The following is a 19196-nucleotide window of genomic DNA, read 5'->3' on the forward strand; positions in this document are numbered from 1 at the left end:
CTACACTGACTCAACTGTAAAATTCAACTGATACAAAATTGAAACCAAGCTGAATATTAACACTGCGCCATCCGAACACACTGCGACCCATCCTTATTTTGTTTACCGGGATGCAGCACAAGCGGAGCACTCGTAATGTAACGGGATTTTCCTAGAAAAACTCTGCAAAATGAAAGGTTTTAGGCAATTACTGTTGAATAGGTGTGTGTTTGTGATATGAGGAATCATTTTTAATGTCACTGTGACTTTACACAGAGAAATGGGTTCATACATGTCAGACCGTACCGCTCCAACACCACACAGTGATAATTTAATAATATGATATAATACACTGGGTAATCTTATGTAAGATGCATTACTTTTGTTGCATGACAATCAAATTATTTTAAAGAAAAAAAAAAAGAAATTACATTTTACTTGGCAGATAAGACATCCACAGCAACGAGAGGTAACTAATTATTTCTCTTTGTTAAGATTCTGTACTTTTCAAATTAGTTTCAAATCTCTATCTGTGCCTCTCACTTTCATTTTCTGAGCCCATTTACACCTATTCTTCTTCCTCCTCCTCTCCTTTCCTGTCATTTCCTTTATTATCTTCTCTCATTTCCTTCCCTTCCTCTTTTCCCATGCTCTCTCCTCTTCTACCATTTCTCTTTCCTTTGCTAACCTCTCATTCTCTCGTCTCTTCTCCTCCCCTCTCCTCATAATGTAACTGGACACATGCATCTGTCTCAGCTTCTTCACCATCCATCTCCTCGCCGTGGCCTCTCACGCTGCCGTATTCCCCGAGCTCCTTCACCTCTCTCTCTCTCTCTCTCTCTCTCCTTAATGCCTTTTAGCAGCCTTCCCGCATTTTTTTTGCCCTCTTTCCACTCTAGCTTTTATGTATTTCTCCACCTTGTTGTCCAGTTTCCATTTTTACTCCTTTCCATTTTTAGCATTACAGTATACTGTAAAAGACCTCTAATATCGTGCAGATTTTAGAAAAAAAAAAGGATAGAATAATGTGTGCATGAATGTTTGAAATGCATGTGGATTTCCGCTTAGAACCAGGGTGCCCTTTTCCTCCCGACCATCCATCACTGCTCCACTCCAATCCCTAAACGGTCGCGTTGGCATTGGATGATGAAGAAAAAAAAAATCGCCTCATTCCAAACCGAGGAATCCATCATCTTAAAAAAGTGAAACTCATTCTTCAAAAAACAGCAGCACATACAACAATTTTCTGCTAAACCTACCTGAGGGATAAAAAAAAAAAGGGGAAAAAAACTGATAACACCAAGCTTAAGGGAATGCTTTTTCTGAGTTAGATATACAGCAATTTCCTCACTTCCTCCCAGTCTGGATGCAGTTCAGTCCCAGTGCACTGACGGTGAGAAAGAGTAGGGAAACACATTGTTGACATAAAGGTTCCCAAAGGTTTTCCTTCTGCACCCGGTTTTCACCAGAACCCACCAGAACCCACCAGAACCCACGGTGGAGGTCTTGAATGCCCCGTGCTCATGGTGAGCAGGGAGAATCAAACAAAATGGTTTTGCTCGTGTGCACTGTAACGCCACCGATTCCCCTTTTGAAGACAGGAAACTCACAGCACAGCTGCTTTGAAACACATTTTATTTCTGCTCGGCTAAGTCATGCTACCTACAGCTGCTGTCTGCATGTTTGGGACGTACTGCACTCACTGTAAAAGTAGATCAAAAACTTGAGTGTGGATAAGGATGCATACTTTTGTCCAAGCCCGACCCGAGACGGGAGCATAGCAACCGAGCCCGACCCTGAACTCAACAGGCATTCTGTTTAGCCCAACACACACCGGCGGCGTACGACGCGTGTCAAACAGCCTCCCCCATTATTTTCTATGTATGCCCACACACCGGCGCTGTCCTATTTCCAGCATCAACGCGCCTGAAAAAGTGTATTTTCTCCCTTCTGGATGTCCATCCCAGCTTCCGTAGCTGCTCTTCTTCTCTGCTTCTGTGGCACTTTCCTGTATTTTCGAGCTATAGCGATTATAGCTCTGGAGATTGGCTCCTCAGGTGAGAAATCCAGTTTCAGTAACGTTACTGGGTGTCAACACATGATTTTAAAACGTTACTGTCCTCACTTTGCTGTAAATCAGTTTTTAAATGAGTCATGGCAGTTTTACATATAACTAAAACGTTGTGTTTAATTATTTTCATGTATAAAAAATAAAGGCAATGTAATGAATTATGTTGGTCATATAATTTTTTAAACATAAAACGTGTTGAACTCAAGGTGATACGATGAAAACTGGGCGCTGGATCCTTATCATATATCCTTAATTATAGACGTCCACAACTGGCTCAGTAGGTCAGCAGGGGAGTTATCACAGGAGGAAGGTTATTAACGTTCTACAGCGAGACGCTTCCAGTTTGTGTTGGGTGCACCGCCGGTGTGTGTTGGGCTTTTTTGTGTCTGAACCTGTCCATCCATGTCCTCCATTGCTACGTTACATTTACTGCCTGAAATAGCCTGCATGTTGCCCTCAGCGTCATCACGGAAACTCCAGCACTGTGCAGGAAGTTGCCCAGAACAGACAGTCGGTCCATCATTTTTCACTAAAATAACACTGACATGACACAACCCGACCCGAATCCAAACATAATTTCTCCATTTTTGTCTGAACCCGGTCCGAGTCGGGCATCTAATCCAAACTCTCTAATCCAAACACAGGAAGTGGTTCTGTTTCGAAAGTTGGCAAGAAGCTGCAAGTTACTCATCATTAACAAACATACAGGCATACACACTGACTAAAATACTGCTGCTACTGGTATGACTGCACTTTTTAATGGCATTTAAGTATGTGCTGCTAAGTGACTCTAACTGCACTCTCATAGCACTTTAATGTGCTGCTGATGGACCAAAACATCTCTGTGCACCTTAACAGTGTGCTTTCAGCTCCTGTCCCAGGTTTTATGTCTACATTTTTAGGTTTTTGTGTTTTTAGAACTACTTTTAGTATTTTTAATTGTCTTTGTCTTTGTGATAGTGTATGGGCTGGGGGGAACAATATTTAATTTTTTATGTATGCAAAAGCATATGAAATGACAAATAAAGGAATCTTGAATTAAAGTTATCTTAAATTAGAGCTTTCTTTCTGACATCTTAGTTAAAGTTACAGTTAAAGTTATTGACTGATGTGATGTGCCATGATGCAATTTCCAGCCTGGCAGGGTCGGCCACTCCATCGGCCTTTTGTTTCTAAGGTCATATGTTATTGGGTGTTATTAATGTTATCAGCCAGATGTCAGTGTAGATCACAGAACATGAAGGGACCCGTTCAGCAGTATTTTTATATGTGTTGTTGAAAATAAGCATGGCCACTGTACCGGGCTAACCTCCGTATAAACCGACTTGTGGCAGCCCTCTGGAGCTTTAACTCACCTGAACATTAATGATCCACGCCAGTGAAGGTTTTAAGAGAGAACTTAAAACCTATCTTTTTAGACAGGCTTTTCACTGTTGACGTCTCTGGGGCCTCTGTGAGGTTACTTGCTGTTGTGTTGTTGTCTGTCTTTGTGCTGTTGTCTAATATCTCTGTATTTTATTGCATTTTGTCTATGCTGTACAGCACTTTGTGATTGTATCTAGGAAAAGTGCTCTATAAATAAAATTTACTTACTTACTTACTTACTTACTTACTTACTTAAAATCCAGCCTCCGTTCTGCCACCAACCAACCCAGGTTTCTATATAAATGCTCTCCCACAATAACAGAAGGCTTACTTACATCACATCCTGTGCTTTGGTGTTTGTAGATGTTTACACGTACGGAGCTGAGTCACAAATTGGCGGCAGCTTGGAGAAAAATGTCCTTTAAGTTCAAAGAAATTAAATGAGTGGTACAAATTAGATTTTTTTTTTTTTTTTTTTGGGTCAATATGCAACGCCAGTGCGTTATTTCTTGGGTGAATAAAACCCACAGAGGACAGAAGCTCCCAGAAAATGTACATCTACTTTAAGGAACAACACATGCCCTCTGCAATCGAAAAACTATTTTCCCATGGTACAGGTTCCACTTTGGCCACACACACACACACACACACACACACACTCCGTTAGCTCATTCAATGGGGCCACACTTTAACTGCCTCCATGCAATCCATTTATCTGTGTCACGTCTGGCTGATGAAAGCCATTCAGCCAACACACACGCACGTTGTCACGCACACACACACACACACATGCACGCACGCACGCACACAGAAACACACACGCACGCAGAGGTCTATTCTGTTACCAAAAAGATATTGGCCATTGCCACTGAGTTCATGAACACGTTCAGTTCCAACACACACACACACACACACACACACACACACACACACACACAACTCTATTATTAGAGAATGGATCGGGGGATGAAGAACGATAAAGGCAAGAAACAAGAAAGGGGAATGAGTGTGTGTGTGTGTGTGTGTGTGTGTGTTAAGGGGCTAAGGGAGGAAAGAGTAATTGAGTCCTGTTTTAAACCAACATCAGCCAACTCAATAACATACAGCCCACACACACACACACACACACACGCATATATACTTACAGATAAAAATGCATCATTTAAGCACAATGATACAAATGCAGGTGAGTGTAACACACACACACACACACACACACACACTGTAATGACTCCCAATCGGTGGCCATTTATCATCACTTGGCTGTGTTGCCGTGGGATACAACTAATGAGCCACTGCTGATGCTGTTTTTCCCACAATGCATTGCTTTAGTCCTTCAAGCCCTCAACCTCTTGGTCCTGGTAGACGCACATGTCACTGTGTGTGTGTGTGTGTGTGTGTGTGTGTGTGTGTGTGTATGTGTGTGTGTGTGTGTGTGTGTGTGTGTGTGTGTGTGTGTGTGTGTGTGTATATGTGTCTTTTTATATAGCGTGTGAGTGTGTGTGTGTCAGTAATTGTTGCTGTCTATCAAAATCAAAGATGCAGTGATTTATTGATAGAAATGTATCTGTTGTATTATGTGTTGAATAGGAAGCTTGAGAAATGAACAGAGGATGATATGGAACAAATGTGACGGCAACACTGACAGTAAGTGTGTTTCACCTCGAGGCTCTCGCTGTGGGTCTTAAACAGAAACACGTCCGAGGTGTTTGTTGATATTTCATAATTCATCTCCGTCTCTCCAATCACAGACGGTAACACTATCAAACAGTGAGCTGAGCTGGCAAGTGGCTGAAGGCTAATGTTAGCTGTTGTCTAACTGGTGATCAAATAATTTTTTTTTTTTTTTTTTTTTTTGTTTAACCTTGGAATATGGCCTGATGTCCCTCTGGATTGTTTTCTCACTTGTTCATCAATGGGAAAGCAGTTAATAATAATAATGATAATGACATTCTCCTTTTGATTACAGTGTTTGAGCTTCCCGCCCTGAGTGTGATCTCATAGGAAAATGGCAGCCACGTGAATATGTTCTATTGCAATTGTGACTATTAATCCTGAGTATTGCAACTGATGAGCACAGTTATTTTAGTATGGCGTTTGCATTATGAAAATATTGCCACTCTAGCAAATGTAATAATGTGTTGCAGCACTGTCCGGTTGTTAACTGTGAATTCAATGAAGTAGCGCACACCGCCTATAGTCTTAAAAAGATGCAGGAGTGATTCCGAGAAAAAAAACAAAGTGTCTGCACACTTTTTAGCTCAGCTTGAGCCACACTGAAATATAGCCAGCTGTTGACTGCATGTTAACTGGGGGTCAGGATACCTTAAGGTGAAACTGTAACTGGCTAGCTTCAGCTAAATTGGCTAAATTAAAATGACTTGAACTTACATTTGCGTTTCATTTATATGTTTATTTTCACTGTAGCATTCCAAAATGAACACTGTGCAAAATGGATTTTGGGAGACTGAGGATGGGTAAGGGTGCACCAGGTTTCCCACAGAAATTTTACAGAGAAGTCTGCATATCTGGGCCACATTCACAGGACACTTTGGATTGGGCTAGCCTTGTGGAGCAAAAGTGCAGGCGTTCTTCAAATGTGACCTTCAAAGCTGATGGCCCCTGAACTGGGACAGAAATATGTACAGTATATATTCTCTGTATGTATATATGTATGTATCTATGTATATATCCTCCATGTTTAATAATTTTATTTTCTATACAATCAATTTATCAATCAGGAGGGAACCACACTTTAATTTCATTATTCAACCTGTTGTATAATGACCAATAAACTTCCTTGTATGTGCATCTTAGTTAATCAATCTAACTTATTTGTCATATGTAAGAGTTTAAATAGTATGATTGGAGACGAGGAGGGTCAGTCTTAGGCACTGACCTAATTTTGGATCCTAGTGTCCTGATGGTAGAAGCTCTTCCTGAGCCTTTCAGTGTAGGCCTCTTCATTGTCCGGGTATTGGGATCTTTTAGGATTTTGTCAGCCTTGTCCTAGCAGGGTCTGCTGTAAATATCCTTTAGGCAGGTGCAGGTGGTGCTGTTTTGGTGGAGTAGAAATTCTTCAGTATTTGAGAGGACATCCAGAATTTCCTCAAGCGTCTGAGGTGAAACAGTGTCTGCATTGCCTTTCTCACCACTGAGTCAGTCCACACAGTCAGAGTTCGGGCCCTTGACGAAGTGGAGACCGAGGTACTTAAAGCTGTCCTCAGTTTCCTTCAGGTCGGGCCCTTCATTGTTTTCTGTGATCAGACCCACCACGGCCGTGTTGTTAAGTGTAGTGTGTGCATTTGGGTTGCCTCTTGCTCTGATGAAGGTCTACCTGACTGAAAGCTATGTGGATAAAAATGTCTAATTGGGAGAAGTGTGCAGAAGCTTCATTTCTGTGGGTATGAACTGTGAAAAATAATGTTGCAATATTCAAATATGATTTGTGGGATGCCATTAATCATGCTATTAAACATGTGGGAACCTAAAAGCAACAGGCGCGTGGCTATAGTCCAGGTCCCAGCCCGCAGTTAAAGAAACTGTGCTGTGCATAACATGAGAAGGCTTTGGACTGTGTGCAAAATATAAGATGAAATACGAAGCACCATTAACAGTGATGCATGAGATATGTGAAAATATGGATGCATAACTCACATAACGCTTCACACATGAGTGCTTGCCTTTTGGGTTGAGGAACACACACACACACAAACACACACACAAATGTTTCAAAACACACAATGAGCAGTGTGAGCTGGGAGCCACTGCATAACTCACTGATTAAAACTGGATTAATCTCCATTATGGAGAAATACATACATTTACATGTTATTTTCACCCTGCAGGAGCAAACACATTTGATCTGATCTCATCTGTTAAAACGAAATCTAGCACACTCCCCATCCCTCTCCCACGCACATACTGCACATGCACATGTACACACTTAAATTAAAGCCCAGATGCAGACACACACACACACACACACACACACACAGGTCATTAAAGCAGCCAGCTGCTAATAATGGATTTCTGTCAAGCTACGGTGAAACAAAAGGAGGCAAGATAAACTGCAGCACATCATGTAAATTTAACTTTGTGTGAGTGAGAGTGCAAATGTGTATGTATGTATATATGTTTGTGTGTTCGGGTGTGGGTCATACACATACTCACATGATTAAATGATGACTAAATGACTAATCAGGCCCAGTCAATGCAGCGTAAGATATGTGAGCCATTATTAAGATGACTTCAGCTTTTATTCCATTCCCTTTCCTATCACTTTGGATTTACATAATCACTGCGGGGTCACAGATTACTGTCAAACCCTTGGACTCCATACTATTGATTGCCTGTAATCCTGGGGATTAAGTCTTTTTCTGTCATTGTACTCATTGTAAATCATTCCCTTCAAGAGGGCCAGAAAAATTCATAAAAAATCTTGGTGGCGGATGGCAAGAGTTCCAACCACTCTCACAGGTAACCAGACATCATTCAGACTTGCTGCTGTTTGCTAAAGTCTTTTTGCCTGGTAAAACAGTGAAAATAGCAGATGCCTAGTAATATTACCACCTAAACAGCCTCTAATTAAAGCTGAGCAAGAATGGACTTCAGAGGTTTGTGTTAGAAATAATGGAGGAATGCAAATATGAGCAGACATCCTGCACGACCCCCAATAAAACCATCAGCATGCATATGTATTCCCATCTATTCTCATTTCTACAGTTGCCAGTTATGTGCAATGCAATCACAGTGACATGGAGCAAACGCACAGCAGGTTTGTTTTAGGCGTGAGTGGTGAGCTTCTGCGACAGGCAACCCCAAATCAAACAGGGGTCCCATTCTGGGGACCATCCATTGGCCAAAGATAGATTATTCTGATGCCCCAATACTCTGAAAAATGTCCCATTGGTCCAAGAGCACATTAGTCCAACAGCCCATTATCCCAAAAACAAATGGCTATTATTCCACTAGTCTGAGAAATAACCTCTCCATGAATTTGGTTGAGGTAGAGGTTAAGGTTAGGGTAAACAGGGATGGATAGATTTCACATAAGGGATGTAAATCTCCAGTCACTGAACTCCAACAACTTGAGTGTGTATTTTTGAAGCAACAGACCATTGGAGCAATGGGCTTTTGTTTTTAGAATAACTGGCCATTGGACTAATGGGCTTTCGGTCCAATGGGATGTTTTTCCAACTATTGGTGTTTTCGAAAATAATGGGCTGTCACACCAGTAGCATGACACCCCTGGTCTACTGTAAAAACTCAGTTGTTGAAACAGAGAAAGTGTCTGCTGGATCAAAGCATCGGCTCCATTCATTTATTTTCTTTCTTGTTTCTTAAAATGACTGCAGAATTAAAATGGACTTTTGGGTGCTACTTCCTGTTTCTTTAAGAAATTGCTGCTCACTCATGATGGTTATATAAACTAGGCTAAAACAAGATCTGTCCACATAACCTACCAGAGGGGAGGACAACAATCATGGCTGAGACCATGTAATACTGTGGGGTGTGAGCAGGAAGACCTCAGGCTGTTCTGTTGGAATGGAAGTCTACGGAGGAGATTCTTCGCTACGCTGAACAAACAGCTTTCCTGAGAAAACCGTTGGCGCATAATAAAGTAACCTTGTTGCCACTCATGCCCAACATGTTCCTCATGACATGGTAGCTTCAGAGAGCCATGAGTCCCCCGAGAAAAGATGATCTTTAGAGAGAGAGTGCAGCTGAGGCTGCGGTCACTGTAATGAGAGAGTGCCACCATTGAGAAATTCAAGAAGGCTTCATGTCGTCTTGTGACATAATTGGCTTAAAGCGATGCACGTGCTCCAGACAGTTATGCTGTAAATCATGAGTGTCCCCTCTCCTCCCTGTGTGGAAAACCTCTCATATGGGCCATGTGGGCAGCCGACACTGTTCTTTAAAAAGTAAGAGTGAGTGGTCTGATCAGGAGGATTTGTTTCCAGTGTAAACTGTAATCTAGCATACAGTAGAAGATAGGCGTTAGTCCAAATAATGTTTCAAAGACTTCTCTGCCCTGTGAAGAATCAATATTTAGGAGACACACCAAGCCATGCCATGAAAGTAAATGGTCCATTTTTTTCTTCTCAAATGCAGTAAATCGGTTTGTCTTTGTGCTCAGCCTCTACCTCAAAAAGTGAGTTTGTGCATTAATGTCAGCCTCAGCAAACAGTTGGTTTTTGATTAAACTAGCTAGCTAGCCAGCAAGATATTATGCAAATGAGATAAATTATGCAAATGAGATGTGTTATCAAGAAAAAGATCATTGGCTAACCAGATATTAGGCTATAGTGGTTAGCTAGCATACTAACTGGATGAAATCTGTATCAACACATTGACCTAAAATTGATAAGGTGTAAGTCCTATTGATTATAAAATGACCAGGCTCCATAAAAACAGCATAGAAATTAGCAGCGGCTGTTCCAGTACATCATAATTTGAAAGATGCAATCAGCTCTTCAGCCTTGTTGCCGGGAGCCAACGACTTCCAATATGGCCACCAGAGGGCACAAGACATCACCTGAAAACCCTCTGTTGGGGGTCCTGATCCCAGACCAGAGGGCGGGCTTCCACCATTACACCCCCTCCCACTGAAAATGGCACCATCTGTCCCAACTGTACTGATTTCCAAGTGAAGAAAATATGAGGAAAACTCACCAGCAGCCTCAGCTTCTGCTGCTTCAGCTCTCGATCCACATAGAGCGTCTTCTCACTGGCAGTCTGCAGAGGGAGAGAGAGAGGGAGACAGAGAGAAAGAGAGAGAGACTTTCACTTTTTATGCCCTTTAAACATAAAGAGAAAGACAGCAGCTCACAAAAGCAGAATGTAGATTCAAATCTCCTCCATCTTAAATAAATAAAAAAAAATTATAAAAAAAAAAATAAAAAAAAACAAATCTCCTCCATCTTGTACATACTGCAGTGCCTTTGTAACACGTCCGAGAGAGAATCCGTGCAGTTTTTAGCGAGGAGAGAGAAAAGTAGGGAGAGCGATGGTCACAGGCGGACAGACAGATGGCAGAAAGACAAAACAAGTGAAAGAGCGCGAGGGAGAGATGGGCAGAGAGAGGCAAAGAGAGAGAGGAGGAGAGAGAGCAGAAAAAGAGAGATATGGGTCAGTGGTCAGGTCTCATTTATATTGTTGTCAGTTAATTAGGTGAGCAATCATCCCGAGAGATGAGTCAGAGAGAGCGAGCACACACACACACACACACGTTTTAGTCAAACTGTGGTGTGTGTGTGTGTGTGTGTGTGAATAGAGTATTTACCCCACCAGCAACTCATGAAATAACAGATGGCATGGGAGAGAGGAAGAATATGGTGAACCCGGGTTAGACAAACACAGCTATCAGTTTACAGATGTGTTGTGCTCATACTGGTCCTTCACACTGTGGCTAGAGTCCTATTGGCTGAAGAGTGTCCCTTAAACTGTCTATCAGGATATGTCCAACGTAGTCCCTGTGGACAGCTGACTCCACAGCTCCGTATCAGTGCTCGCATTAAAACAGTCATTGTTGCCCTATGCTGCCTGCACTCTCTGCACCTGCACGGATGGCTTTAAAACGACTCTGGGATTATTTACATGAAATTAACTTTCACTAATGCCAGCGCTGAGCTAGCCAAGCCATTTTGTGTAGCTATGTGCCATATTTAATCCATTTTGACAAAGTCACAGTGTCGATCATGCTGTGGCTCAAAAATAGTGTGGGTAGAGTTTTTTTTTTTTTTTTTTTTTTTTTTCAAAGCATGTTGATCGCTTAATTTATTAACTCCTCATCTTTGGACGTAAAAGAGATTTGCGTTTGGGATTTAGTTTACTGACTTCACAAATATCTGTGAAAGATAAGTAGTCCTGGTTTTTAATATTCAGTACCAAATTGTCCTGTTTCTTTCACTATTCACACTTGCAATTCAAACCAAACACATATTATTATCATGATTATATACAAAAATGTTCCCCATCTTCTGCTGAATCTAATTGTACCAGGGTTGAAGCAATCTGACTTTTGACCCCAGGACCCTCGGAAGCCAACAACGTCATGTCAGATTTTACAAGCAGATCCTCACAGAAACGTCTTCTTTGTTCCAACATTTTTTAAACTAATATAAACATGGAATACATCAACAATTTTCAGCGTTTTCTGCTGAATCTAATGATGCGAGAGGAAACCGTTGCAAAAATAGCTGGCAGAGAACGTGTCTGAGTCAGCAGCCGTTTAGCCGGCAGCCTGCGCGTGTGCACGCTGACAAATACCTTGTGTTTTGTTCGAAAAGGTCTCTGACCAACAGCACATACATGTTACATTACACCAATGCAATCCTTGGCTTTGTGTTTCCTAGTGTTATTATGCAGGTTTTAAAGAAATGATGTTTATGTGGATTTTGGGAGAGAAAACCATTTTTTTGTCTGCTGAGGTGATGGTCTGGTGCAGACAAGTTCTGAAATAATTGTCCCCTCACTGCAAAAACTCAAAATCTTACCAAGATTATTTGTCTTATTTCAAGTCAAAAATGTCTTATTTCTAGTCAAAATATCTCATTACACTTAAAATAAGACATGATCACCTCAGAAGTAACTTGTTTTAAGACAACTGTCTCTTGTTTCAAGTGAAAATTTACTTGAAACAAGTGAAAATTTGTTTGTTTCATTGGCAAAATTTGTTTCTTGTTTCTAGCTAATTTTCACTTATTTCAAGTGAATTTTCACTTTTTCCACTGGCAAATTTTGCTCATGAAACAAGCAAATTTTCACTTATTTCAAGTGAATTTTCACTTTTTCCACTGGCAAATTTTGCCAATGAAACAAACAATTTTTTTTTTTAAATTGTCTAAAAACAAGTTACTTTTGAGGTGATCATGTCTTATTTTAAGTGTAATGAGATATTTTGACTAGAAATAAGACATTTTTGACATGAAATAAGACAAATAATTTTTGGTAAGATTTTGCGTTTTTGCAGTGCTATCTTGATGAGAACATTGTCTCTGTGATTATATCCTGATGAAGGTGTGGTCAAAACATGTTGCTGTTTTAGTTATCTTTCAATAGACAACTGCTTTATTTTATTTGTTTGGAGTACCTGGACTGATTTTTATTGATAGCCCCATATTACTGACCTGTTGTTCTCTCTTTAGCCGTGAGCAAAGAGCATTTTCTAAGTAGTAGCCTAACTGTGTCAGAGGTTTTCTATCCTGTCAAGAATAAAATCTCTGGGATCAACACAAAACATTTTTGAACATAAAACGGTTAAATTTAAAAGTGCTGGCACAAAATGTGGGCAGTCAGCAGCTTTGGTGCAAAAACGTCCGATTTCAGCCAAACCCTTAAGAGAAGGACTGAGGCAGAGGGAGACGGACAGTGAAGGAGAATATGATGGATAGAGACTCAGACAGAAATCTGAACTCCTTCACTGTGGAAGCTTCTCACAAGGTCCTGACCTCCATTAACAGCCTCTCCCTCGCTCTGTCAGGAGCTCTTTATGTGGCCTGACGCCCCGATGGAGCGGGGCGGAGCCTGACCTATTGCTCCACATTTGTTATGGTTCATCGTCTCGAGGGGACAGCACACACACACACACACACATACAAACACAAATACACAAATACACAAAAGGTATAAAGAGGGAAAGAATTTGTCATTAGTCTTCCTTAACCTTAATTCATTATGGCCACATCAAGCAGAATGCCCTGCAGATCATGGTGATCAATGTGTGTGTCTTTACATGTACAGTGTGTGTGTGTGTGTGTGGTGAGCAGTGTCAACACTGCAGTTCTGAAACAGTGGAGCTGTGCAGCAGTTTGTGTTGACACAACAGGCCGACGTGGCGTCACATCATGTTGAAATATGTGAACACAGCGGCTGGAAAAGTGAACTGCCAGATTTTTGCAGAGTTGAGGACAAAGAGCAACTCAGGTGGCAGGCTTCTACGTTCTGGTCACCAAGAAAGAGCAGAGCACAAATGAAATCAAACACAGAGAAAATCCACAGGAACCTCATTAGAAAAGTAAACTTAATCACAGATCTTGCCTTATGTTATGCTGTGCAGTGAGATGGTCACTTCGATCAGACGGAGCTTGATATTTACACTGCAGCCCATTGGGACTGGGTTTAATTTCTCATTTACCAGGCTCAGTTTGATTAAATACTGCTAAATGCAATTATAATAATATATAATACACACTGATTTTTATTGGATTTGAACGCTGTTTTTTATGAATCTGAAATCTCTTATGTCATGCTCTCTGATGGAAAACGCCGTTAAAACTGCAGCCTTGACACACAGTGGAGATAAAATGTGTGAAGAACTGAGCACCTTTGTAGTACTTCATTAGGTGAGGAGCAAAAAGGCTGCTGAGATCACATGTGCCTTCATAGTCTCTCTCTCACTCTGTACACACACACACACACACACACACACACACACACACAGCTTTGTGCTGTGTCTAAATGCGGAGCTGAAGAGCTGTGACCTTGTCTGAGTGGAGATAATAAACATCTGGTCTTTTCTCTCCTCATCTCCTTCCTGTTTTCCTTTCAATCCGACGCTGGCATAAAGGTCTCGGCTAAAGGTTGACGCCAGCGCTCTCCGGTGCTCATTACCGAGACGCTCGTCAACACTGACGCCACTAAAGTTCAAATACTTTCTTTCTCTCTATTCTTCTTCCTCCCTTCACTCTGCCTCCCTCCCTCTTTCTCCATCCTACACTGCAAAAATCTCCATCCTAACTCCAGACCCTTCTGACGGCCCACCACCTCGGCCGACACACTGCCTCACAGAGGCTGTGCCGGGCTGGAAAGCCAGAGGGAACACACTGGTATCAAGTGAAATTAGATGACCTGCAGAATGCACTGATGTCAAGTATGTCATGTTAGGTTGTCAGTAAGAGGGATAAACATTGTTACAGATTAAAAAATGGCGAGGGAATAACTGGAATGGCATTTCCAGCGGGGTCCCTTGACCTCTGACCTCCAGATGTGTGAATGAAAATGGGCTCTCTGGGCAGCCACGGCTCTCCCCTTTGCAGACATGCCCACCTTCTGCTAATCCCATGCAGTTTGGGCCCCAAAGCCTGCAGTCCACATGTGTTCTTGTGGCCTGTTGTAAAATGGTGTTTGTGCAGACTGGAGCCTAAACAGTCTTGGAGCTGCATCAGTTGGCTTTGACTGGAAAGCTGAGACTCTTGTGGATTCAATGAGCCACATTTGATTCCTGTGTGATGATGTTGGCCCCCATAGCAGCCAGTTCACTGCAGGCAGAGACTTTTTTCAAACTTTTTTGGCAACACTTTACAATAAGAGTACAACAATTAACGTTATTTAATGCTGTAATAAACATTAAGTAACAGTTAACTAACCGTTAACTAATGTGTGTAAGAATCATTCACTAATGCTGTTCATGCTAAGGTATTAATTTATATGTTATTTAAGGGTTATTGTAGATATTATTAACATTAGTAAATGCCATAATAATCATTAACTAACCATTACAGCATTAACTAGCGTTAACTAACGTTAATTGTTGTACTGTTATTGTAAAGTGTTAACACATTTTTTTGAACTTGAAACTTTATAGCCACAAACTAGAGAGTGACAACAAATCAAAGCATGAATTTTTCTGTGGTGTTCCTCATGGTCTTGGTGTCCTAATGTGGTGTTTTGGAGGGATTTTTGACCATTCTTATTCATTTTTGAGTGATCAAAAATTTCAATTAAATTAAAATTAAATTACATTTTGCACCAAATCTGTGTAACAAATGGTATCAATGTTAAAATTGATGCAACAATGTATGACATATACTTGAGCATGAGAATGGCCATCATGTGTTCCCATCATAATGCTGTAACTCTTACACGCTATGAATAAATAAATACATGGGCGACTAACCAAAACACAATGTTTATAGTCTTCAGGTTCCCAGCTTTCAGATGAAGAACACTATACACATCTATATAAAGTGAAAGGCTTTTGTTTTTTCTGAAGCTATGAAATCCCAGGTCCTGGTCAGTGTAAATGATGGTTACTATAGCAACAAAGGGGCACCACTACGGCTTGTCCCCTAGAGTATGATTCAATTTAAATAGCACTGGAACAAGTAATCTGGGGAGTTGGTGTGTGTGTGTGTGTGTGTGTGTGTGTGTAACAGGACCTTGTGATATGAGGAGTATTACTGAACTATGTGTGCACATTTGCTATGTGTGCACCAAATATACATCTCATGAGTGACAAGGTGTGTGTGTGTGTGTGTGTGTGTGTGTGTGTGTGTGAGCATGACATCGGGGAATGAAGCATAACCATGATGTCTGGAAAGCAATTTTCGAAAGAAAATTATTTCTTCTGTCCCGGCTCTCCATAGTTCAGCGCAGATGTTAACCATCTACCATCTAACATGGAGCTCACCACACAAATAAATCATTGAGTTGTTGATGGAAGTTTCAGGAGACCCCCCCACACCCACACACACACACACACACACACACACACACACACACACACACACACACACACACACACACACACACACACAACCTTAACTTTTCCAGGAAAAGTAAGTTATGCTGAGCCCACAGCTGTTTTCATGCCCACAGTTTCCACCCGGGGCGAGCCCCAGCATTAGCACACAGGCCGTTTCACATTCATTTATTAAGCCTGGGGCAGAAACCATCTCCCTGTGGTCAACTCTGGCTTGTTTAAGGTGAAATTTCTTGCCCTGTAGAGAGGCAATTTCCCCGTGGTGACAAAGGTAGAGTGGAAACAACAGGGCTGAGCTGACCCCGTGTTGGCAGCATTAGAGGGAGCAGTCGATGTCACATGACAAATAAACCTGTTTAATCTCCTGGGATGTTGCTGTTACCTGGCTAAACCAAATAAGCAACATGTCAAGAGCGATTTGGCTTGACGGTGAAATTTGCCAGTTAATGAACATCCAGGAAAGCAAAAATATTCACACTGCAAAAATCTCTGACTTGACAGATCATTAAGTCTCATCTTCAATGTTAAAATATTATTGTTGTTTTGTTTTGTTTTTCCAAAGCAGGTATAAAATCTGCCAGTGGGATTTCTGATGCATTTTCACTTGTTTCAGGAATTTGATTGGGACCAAGTCTAAATATGTTGAAACAAGGCAGAATACGCAGATCAGCCCACTAGTATCAAGAAAGTGTGATCAAAGCAATTTGGGCAAACTAGGTAATTAGCATTGGGAACATGCGGGAAACATGCTGCAAAAGACAGCTTTGTTTCTAAATGACTGCTTTTTGCTGAAATAAGCACGGTCAGTTTTCAACAACGGCCAATGACAACACTGATTTATCTGTGATGAGCAAATACCAAAATCGGTCAAGCTCTACTTTTATCCCTCCTCAAAAGCAGTCTGGTTGGTGTGTTTGGTTGGTTGTTAGCTCTGTGACTGACTGGCAGCCTATCCACAGCTGCCTGCCTGCCTGCCTCTCAGTGCATGCTGGGATAGCTTAGAGCCCGACATGGCCCTGATGTTACACACACACACACACACATAAGCTGGGATAGAAAATGGATAAATGATGCCTTTTTGAATTCCTGTGTACAGAAGTGTAAACTGCACCTGCAGCACAAAGTCAAGAGATGTAAAAATAAAGTTGCATGCTTTCAATTCCAGCAGCTTTTACCAAATTAGCCACATCTACATCAATATTGTCACAGTAACAGCAAGAGAGCAAGAGCTTCAATCGCACCCTTGAGTCTTAAGTCCTAATGCTACCACATTAGGCACAATATAACCCATAATATTCCTGTCTTGATCCAGGGCATTACATATAGAAGATGTATGCCACAAGCTGCCTTGAAATTATTCACCATGTTGATGTTATCTCCATAATCCCTGCTTAATAATTTTATTGAAATTCATCAACATGTGCCTCCAGCAACAGGCTTTTTACTCTTTGCTAACAGTTCTAGAAAAATAAATACAATTTAGATTGTGAAATGAATTAAACATCATCCACTGGGAAAGAAAATAATACTCTTACATTTGTATTTTGGCTTTAATGCTTTTACCTGCTATTCACCAGCGTAAGAGGGAAACTGATAAACTAGTCCCCAAAAGAGTCTCTTATGAGTGATCCTCGGGAGGTAACTGATACTCTAATGTGAAACATACGCAGCCAGTCCTCTGTGGCCTGGGTCCTGCCATGTCTGTGACATCTTGGCAGATGAATCAAGAGGCTGTGATCAGCTCTGCTACTCATAATAAATGTACAAGCATTAGACATCATAGCCAATTCTGGCGCTGCTGCTGTCGTCCAAGATGCTGGCGAGGTTATGTTCCACTGCCCCACTTCCAGCTATTAGACTATTCAATTTGATGAAACATGAAACCTCATAGTGGAAAAAATCCACACGTCAAAGCCAACTGTTTAAACAGTTAGAGTTGGCTTTAGAAAAAAAAATATTTTAATGACTCGTCCCCTTGGTGAGCAGACTTGGACGAGGGCACTGTGCTGTAATTAGGAGGAAGGCGTAGCCAGAAAGCCACTCTTACTGAAATATTCTGCGAGGCAGCGCTGGAAAACTGACCATAACGCACCAAGAGTCAAGATGTTTATGAACTGCAGATTGTTTGATGTCATCATCTAATAACATCCTAAGAATAATGACTGTTTGAGCATAATCCTGTCCTTTCTAAATATTTCTGGCACCCTCACAGGGCTGGAACTGGACTGCAGGCCCTCAGCTATTCATTTGACACACACAAAAAAAAATACTGCTTTGATTTATTACCAATCAATCACCACAGCAAATAGGCCATGTTACGGCAGAGTGACATGGTAGCCTGCAGGTTAAAGAGATATTCTCTGTAATACAAAGATGACCAGATTCATCCTCAAATAAATCAGTGCACTGCAAAAACTCAAAATCTTACCAAGATTATTTGTCTTATTTCAAGTCAAAATATCTCATTACACTTAAAATAAGACATGATCACCTCAGAAGTAAACTGTTTTTAGACAACTGTCTCTTGTTTCAAGTGAAAATTTGCTTGTTTCATTGGCAAAATTTGTTTCTTGTTTCTAGCTAATTTTCACTTATTTCAAGTGAATTTTCACTTTTTCCACTGGCAAATTTTGCCAATGAAACAAGCAAATTTTCACTTGTTTCAAGTGAATTTTCACTTATAACAAGTGAAAATTGTCTAAAAACAATTTACTTCTGAGGTGATCATGTCTTATTTTAAGTGTAATGAGATATTTTGACTAGAAATAAGACATTTTTGACTTGAAATAAGACAAATAATCTTGGTAAGATTTTGCGTTTTTGCAGTGTGAGTGCAGTGTAGAAGTCTTCCAGCAAAAGACTGAACCCTTTCCTGCTCACTCATCCCAACTTCAGAGGAGAGCGTCTGACGTCCATGTGAAGACCTGCACCGCGCACAGCTACATGCACAGCAAGGTGCACTGCAAATCCTGCAGCTCATGGGGGTTTAAACAGGAGTGTCAAAAGGTTCAGGCACATAGATAGGCAGGCAGCTAGATACACACACACACACACACACACCCATGGTTATAATGCAGCTGTGAAGTCAAGTGGGAGATGCAGAACATTGCAGCGCATCTCGACTCAATTTATTTGAAAAGCTGCGGGGTGAGAAGGCGGATCTCAGCGGAGAGACAAAGCCAGCGCTCGCTGTTAGTCATGCCTATTAAACGCACACAGGCGGCAAAGGAGGCCGAGCTACGTGGGAGATGCTTTTTCGTTTTTTTTTTTTTTGATTCATGGAAAGTACATTGG

General features: G+C 41.2%; 1 protein-coding gene across 2 annotated transcripts in view; it reads right to left on the reverse strand.

Annotated features, from left to right (window-relative positions):
* The window catches only part of slc8a2b (solute carrier family 8 member 2b), a 283027-nt gene that overhangs the window by 118499 nt on the left and 145332 nt on the right, over positions 1-19196 (reverse strand). For both annotated transcript variants that reach the window (XM_030067827.1, XM_030067826.1), the window contains exon 3: positions 10094-10156. The gene's annotated coding sequence lies outside the window, so the exon portion shown is untranslated. The remainder of the gene's footprint in view (positions 1-10093; positions 10157-19196) is intronic.

This window comes from Myripristis murdjan, chromosome 13, assembly GCF_902150065.1.
Source record: "Myripristis murdjan chromosome 13, fMyrMur1.1, whole genome shotgun sequence".
In the NCBI taxonomy this organism is placed as follows: Eukaryota; Metazoa; Chordata; class Actinopteri; order Holocentriformes; family Holocentridae; genus Myripristis; species Myripristis murdjan.